This window comes from Lactuca saligna, chromosome 2, assembly GCF_052625555.1.
Source record: "Lactuca saligna cultivar CGN05327 chromosome 2, ASM5262555v1, whole genome shotgun sequence".
Lineage (NCBI taxonomy): Eukaryota > Viridiplantae > Streptophyta > Magnoliopsida > Asterales > Asteraceae > Lactuca > Lactuca saligna.
The window spans coordinates 30221940-30229536 of NC_136418.1; the positions used below are offsets into that span (position 1 = coordinate 30221940).

The 7597-nt window shown below is 43.8% G+C and overlaps 1 non-coding gene across 1 annotated transcript; it reads right to left on the reverse strand.

The window, feature by feature from the left end:
- Nucleotides 1-5899: 5899 nt before the first annotated feature.
- On the reverse strand, nucleotides 5900-6006 carry LOC145033226 (small nucleolar RNA R71). The gene has a single exon (XR_013677460.1). It is a non-coding gene; the product is annotated as a small nucleolar RNA R71 (small nucleolar RNA).
- Between the last annotated feature and the right edge of the window lie 1591 nt (nucleotides 6007-7597).

Genomic DNA, 7597 nt, shown 5'->3' on the forward strand with positions numbered 1-7597 from the left:
GGAAGTTGTAGTATGCGAGACCTTATGAGGTTATGTAGGACCCTGACGATTATGTGTTTTGTTTCAGAATGGTGATGATTACGCGACACGGAGGAGGAGGTTCAGCATCAGGATCATGTTCAGGATCAGTTTCATGATCAGGTGTCGAGCTAGTTGATGAGGGACTACGTCAGTTCATTGCTTCTGAGATCACTAGAGGCATCCTTGAGTCAACCCTGATGATTTCTGGGTCAATCAAGGAAGGGATTATTGAGTTGATGGAGGATCGCCTCAGGACGTTTAGGTGTGACTGGGGGTCTAGCCAGTCAGGGGCGCTCACACTATCCTTTAAGGACTTCAGGGGATGTGGTGCGCTAGACTTCCACGGGGTGATGGACCCCATTGTTTCTAGGAGATGGATTGCATACATGGAGTCTGCTTAGTTGACTAGATTCTACCCTGAGGGGTCGAAGGTTTGGTCTGTTGCTGGATGTTTGAGGGACATGGCTAAGGATTGGTGGGAGCCAGTTGGTGATTCTTGGGGAGCCTCATCCATTGAGGCTATGACCTGGTCAGACTTTGTGACCAAGTTTAGGGCTGAGTTTGCGCCGACTGCGGAGCTTCAACAGCTAGTCAGGGAGTTTCTCGACATGAGACAAACTACTGAGACGGTACCGGAGATTACCGCCAAGTTTAGGAGAGGGCCTTGTTGGTGCCTCAATATGCCGGAGATGAGGATATGCAGAAGACCCGCTTTCATGACATTTTGATGGTTGACATTCGGAAACGTGTCAGCTACTCAGCGTGCCTGACCCTGGATTCTATGATTGCTAGGGCGAGGGAGAGGGAGATTGACTTGGAGCACCTCAGGAAGAGGAAGGCAGAGACAGAGCATGTTATTGGGGCTTCGGGGAAGAAGCCCAAGGGATTCGACTCTAGGTCGAAGGGCTAGCAGGGCCGAAGCCGTTGTAGGAAATGCGGTAGGTCACATGATGGAGTTTGTCGCACTGGGTCGGGATCAGGTTGCTATAAGTGTGGCAAGACCGGGTACTTTGGCAGGGATTGTACTGTCCCTACCCCCAACACTCAGAGATCAGACCTGATTTGCTTTCATTGCAATCAGAAGGACCATAAAAATCTAATTGCCCTAGATTCACAGCGGCAGCAGCGCCAGTGGTGGCGCTAGCTCCAGCGACCATGCGGATTACTGTTGGCCGGCAAGGAAGATAGAGGCTCCAGTGGTGAGGAGTTGAGCCTTCTAGTTGACTACCCAGGAGGCACGCGTCGCATCTGATATGGTGACGAGTATGATTTCTTCTCCCTAGCTTTTATTATATGTTAATTATGATATTTGAGTGCCATGTTATGTGTTTTGTTTAGGATCGTTCCATGTAAACGGTATTCCAGTTCAGGTGTTGTTCGATTCGGGTGCTACCTAATCATTTGTCTCTCTTGCACTTAGCAAGAGGTTTCCTGAGTCTTTGGGCATGTTGGATTACCCTCTAGAGGTTGAGATTGTTGATGACTGATCAATTCGAGCATTAGAGGTTTTTAGAGATTGTGTTTTGAGGCTATGCGAGGAGCGCTACCTGGTAGACTTCGTTCCCATACCATTGCGTGGGAACAAGGTCATCATCGATATGAATTGGTTGAACCCTAATAGGGTTGTGATAGACTACGCATAGTAGTTGGTACAGGTCAGGACCTCAAGTGGGAGAGAGCTGGTGATTCAGGGCGAGAGGCCACAGCATGGACCAACTTCATGCTCAATAGTGAGGGCTAGGCGCTACCTTCAATAGGGTTACGCACTGTATGTCACTTATGTTATGGATACCCGGGAGGTGGGTACAGTGACGGTGAGTGATGTACTAGTGGTGCGAGAGTATGTGAATGTATTCCTGGAGGAGCTGCCTGGGATACCTCCGGAGAGACAGGTAGAGTTCAGGATCGACCTGGTCCCTGGTGCGGCTCCAATAGCTAAGGTGTCATATCGGTTAGCTCCTCCTGAGATGCAGGAGCTGTCTACATAGCTACAGGAGCAGTTAAACAAGGGATTCATTAGACCGATTAGTTCACCTTGAGGAGCCTTGATCCTGTTTGAGAAGAAGTAGGACGGGTCGCATCGGATGTGTATAGACTACCGGTAGCCGAATAAGGTAACGGTGAAGAACCGTTACCCACTCCCGAGGATTCATGATCTTTTTGACCAGCTTCAGGGGGCATCTTGGTTTTCCAAGATTGATTTGCAGTCAAGCTACCATCAGATGAGGGTCAGAGATGATGACGTACAGAATATTGCTTTCCGGACTCGCTATGGCCACTACGAGTTCGTAGTGATGCCCTTCGGGCTCACCAATCCTCCTGTCGCGTTCATGGACCTTACGAACCGCATATGCAAACCGATGTTAGATCGTTCTACGATAGTTTTTATTAATGATATATTGGTTTACTCCAGGATGCAGGAGCAACATTAGGAGCACTTGCAAGAGGTTTTGGATACCTTGAGGAGGGAGAGCTTGTACGCCAAACTCTCTAAGTGTGTGTTCTGGTTGCGCGAGGTGCAGTTTCTTAGGCACCTTGTCAACCAGAACGGAATTTTGGTCGACCCAATCAAAGTAGAGGCCATGATGAGATGGGAGGTTTCGAAGTCTCCATCTGGGATTTGGAGTTTCCTAGGATTGGCAGGCTATTACCGGTTATTCATACAGGACTACTCCAAGATAGTCGTACCCTTGAACCGGTCGATGAAGAAATATGTGGTCTTTCACTGGGGGCCTGAGCAGAAAGTAGAGTTCGAGACATTGAGGCAGAGGTTATGCGAGGCGTTGATCCTCGCCCTGCCAGAGGGCGTGGAGGATTTTGTGGTAAACTGCGATGCGTCCATCTCAGAGTTGGGTGCGGTATTAATGTAGAAAGGGCATGTTATTGCCTATGCTTCAAGGATGCTGAGGCCTCACGAGGTGAACTACCTGACGCACAATTTGGAGTTGGGGGTTGTTGTCTTCGCCCTAAATATTTGGCGACACTACCTCTATGGGGTCCGATGTACCATTTACACGGATCACAAGAGTTTGAGGCACCTTATGGATAAGCCAAATCTGAATATGAGGCAGCTTCAATGGCTAGATGTGGTGAAGGATTACGATTGTGAGATCCTCTACCACCCGAGGAAGGCCAATGTGGTTGTCGATGCTCTTAGCTGCAAGGCTTCCTTGATCAGAGACATTTCCTTATGGATGACAGTAGTGACGCCACTGTTGGAGCAGATCCGAGAGGCCCAACATGAAGCTATGAAGGAGGAAAATCGGAAGAGCGAGCGTATTTTGGGGCAAGTTTCCTCCTTTGATTATGATAGTTATGGGTTGTTGACACTCACCGTAGGGTGTGGGTTCCATATCATGGAGGTGTGCACCAAGCGCTGATGGAGGAGGCACACAAATCCAAGTTTTCTATTCATCCCGGGGTGATGAAGATCTATAGAGATCTTCGTCCTGATTACTGATGGCCCTGCATGAAGCGAGATGTAGCCTGGTGCGTTGAGAGGTGTCTGACCTGCATGAAGGTCGAGGTGGATGATATTTGCATATTTAGTCTTATATTAAGCATAGATTTTTATCATTTATTAGCTAATTTATTGCATATCATGGACAAAAGATACTTAAAAGTGTTTGAATTATGTTTTCAGTCCAAAGGTAAAGCTCAGAAACAAAAGGGAGCAGGAGAAGTGGTTACGAGCTCGGGAATTGAGCAAAGAAGAAAACCCACCAAAAACAAAACCTACTCGGCAAGTAGGGTCGACTACTCAGCGAGTCCGGTCGAAGGATCGAGAAGATAAGGAGAAGATAAAGACTTCGTGACTTACCGTGCACGGGAATTAAGTGATGGACTCAGCGAGTCAGTTCGCATCTATAAAAACGGTTGCCCAGATCGACATTGAATATTCTGGAACCCTTGGGGAGAAGTGAGCTGCGAATCAGAGCCAGGAGAGACCTGAAGAACGAAGATACAACCTAGAATTCAATCCCGAAGGAGATTTGAGGCAAATCTACATCATTCTACTTAATCTTTTGTTTTCCATTATGGCTAGACAATTAGAATCATTTTTATGCTGTTAATCACCTCAATCATGAGCTAAAACTCTTAAACTTCTGTTTGGGGATAGAATATTGATATTATGGATTGATTATTTATGGTAGGATTAATTCAATGTTGGTGATTTTGTTGATTTTAGGTTGTTAAAGAACCTTGTGTGTGAATAATAACTATTGTTTAGTTAATAGGAAGATAATTAAATAGTATGAACATCTTTTAAATATCAACTTCGTATGCTTATGTGACCACTTCATCATATGACTAGGATTAATGAACATGAAACTAGAATTAATAAGAAAAATAGATAAATTCATGTGTGAGCTTATGTGATGACCATCAACAAGAAGTTAACTAAAGGACCAAATTAGTTAGCTATTACAAGTCTCAATTAACCCGAATAAATAATCTAGTAAACTAAACAGAAGTCCTTCCCATTATGTTGGTGATTTTGAGTTAGTTTGTTCTCTACGGATTAGTGCAGCGAATGTGAATCTAATCACTTGAATCGGTAACCAATAGAAGAATTAATCCATTGCACTATTACCATAATATCAACCATAGGATCAATTGAGTTGAACTAAACAGAAGTCCTTCCCATTATTGAATTTAGTTAAATCTTTGCTTTTCTAGTTTTTAGTTTAAGTAATAGTTAGTAAGTTTCTAGTCTTGTAAAACTAGAGAAAAACTCCTACTTATTAAATAATTTAGATAAAATTAGTGTTTAGTTTTAATTTACCGTTCCCTGTGTTCGATACCCTACTTATTTGGCTATACCACAATTGCTAGGTCCACTGCCTTTGTGTGTTCATTTTCTAATTAAAAAGTAGGTTTAAAACTAGTTGAGTCCACACACATCAAGTTTTTGTCACCGTTTCCGGGGAACGGTTCTAAATTAGCACTCATTTCTATTTTTATCGATCCTTTGTGTGGGATTTATCTCACACAAAGTTAACTATTAGGTAATTCAGTAGTTAGTATAGGTTTTAATAAATATCCGTTTTAATAGTTAATTAGAAAAAAAAATTATGTTTTTGCCTTGAACTCGCCAAGTGCACTCGTGACAACTCGGCGAGTCCATCGCTGTTACAGTTTTAATTTTTATTTTATTTTTGTTCTTTTTACGCATTTTTTTTCTTGTTTTGGTTGCAGTTGTTTCATGACCCGAGGATCTGATACACCTCTGGTCCCTCCTCTAGAAGACCCGGAATCCGCACTTAGAAGGAACAAAGGAAAAGTCGTTGGAGAATCCGTTTCTTCAAAGAACTCGCCACTAAAGAACCTCAAGTCCGTTTTCAGCAAGAAAAAGAGAAGCAAATCAGGAGCATCCAGTGCCTCTTTAGCAATCGAAGATCGGATTAAAGAAGACACCGAGTACGAGACCGAGGGAGAAGAAGATCTCACTTTCGGGCACGAATCCGACTTTGAAGACGAGTTAGCTCTTACCATGGCTAACATCGATGAATTCCCCATGCGGGAATGGAAGAATAGGATGCGTGACGACACCGGACCTGGACTTGTGCAACCCGGAATTCCCTTTACTGCCACTTTCGAACTAAAGGGCCACATACTCGCTCAACTTAAGGAGAATTCCTTCTATGGAAAAGACCAAGAAGATGCCTACAAGCACTTGGATGAAATAAATGATGTGGCTGACTATTTCAATGTACCAAATGTGCCACGCGAGACTCAGCTACTTTGCATGATCCCAATTACATTCAAAGGTGCTACAAAGGACTGACTCAAGTCACTCCCTCCCAGGTCGGTCACCACATGGGCTAAAATGAAAGAAGAGTTCATAGACCATTTTTGCCCGCCTTCCAAAATAGCCAAGTTGAAGAAAGCCATTGCCAACTTCGAGAAACAACCCGGAGAGTCTCTATATGAAGCGTGGGAGAGGTACAAGAGCCTTCTAAGAAATTGCCCACACCATGACCTCAATAGCCAACAAGTTTCCATCTTCTATGATGGAGTCAATGTCACCACAAGGCAATTGCTCGACTCACAAGGCCCACTCACAAGGAAACCACCCTCGAAAATCAAAGAATTAATTGAAGAATTCTCTAAACATTTTAGAGAATACCACAGCCCAAGAAATGAAGTAAGTCGGGGGGTAGTGAACTCGGCCAATGATGGCATAGCGGTGATCATGGCTAAGCTCGATAGTTTAGATAGAAGGATGACGAAAATGGATCAAACAATCCATGCTATTCGAGTTGGATGCAAGAACTGTAGAGGGCCTCATCTCACGATGGATTGTGACTTAGATGCAAATGGAAACAAAAAGGAGCAAGTGTTCTACTCAAGCGGCGATCGTTACGATGAGAATTGGCGGAAACCGAAGAAGGAATGCCTCCCGTATGAAGAATACAAAAAGGCGAAGGAGGAGAATACAAGAAGAAGGAGAGGGGGTTTTATCAAAAGGAAGAACCGGTTATGGAAAAGAAGGCCGATTTAGAAGAAATGTTCACTAGCTTTATAGTCGCATCCGAGAAAAGGCACAATGATCATGATGCTGCAATACAAGAGACCAGAAATATACTAAGGAATCAGCAAGCATCTATTCTCAACATTGAGAAACAGCTAGGACAACATGCACATCAAGTGAACGAGAGAAGACCGGGTCAACTTCCAAGTAAAACCGAGAATAATCTGAGAATGGGGAATGTGAATGTTGTGACCTCCAGCTATGGAAAAATTTTCACACCTGCACAGAAGATCTCCAAGGTGCATGTAGAAAAGACAGAAGAGTCGGATCCAGCTAAACCCGACCAGACTCGCCGAGTCCCTCTAATGGACTCAATGAGTCCATCCCCTGATGACAAAACTGCTCTTTCATTAAGGCCTTACAACCCTCCTCTGCCATACCCAATCAAAGCCATACTTGTTGAAAAGGTTAGAGCATACAGAGCTTTCATGGAGCATGTTAGAGCCCTTCAAGTAAACATTCCATTTGTGGAAATAATGCTTTAAACACTCAAGTATTTTAACTTGCTGAAAGGTCTCTTTGCTGCTAGAAAAGATTTGGCTGAAGTCGCGGAGATAGTATTGAGTGAGCTACCCGAAAACAAGGGCGATCCAGAAAGCATCATAATTCCTTGTCAATTTGGAAATGTACTTGCTACTCAAGTATTGACCGATTCGGGTGCTAGTATTAACTTAATGCCTTTTTCCTTCTTCAAGAAGCTGAATTTACTGGAGCTAAGGCCTGTGAATATGAAGATCCATTTGGCGAATAAGACTATTATTAGTCCAAGAGGTGTTTGTGAAGATCTCCTCATCAAGGTGGATAAGTTTATATTCCCCGTGGACTTCGTAGTGCTCGATATGGAAGAAGACCCCAAAATTTCAATTATTTTGGGGAGACCATTCTTGAATACCGCGGGTGTATTAATAGAAGTATGCGAGTCAACACTAACGTTGAGGGTAGGAGATGAGTCAGCAGTGTTTAAAGCTCTACCAGAAATTAAGCAAGAAGAAGGAAGAAAAGAAGAAGTCTCATTCATTAATTTGGATGATGAAATACTAC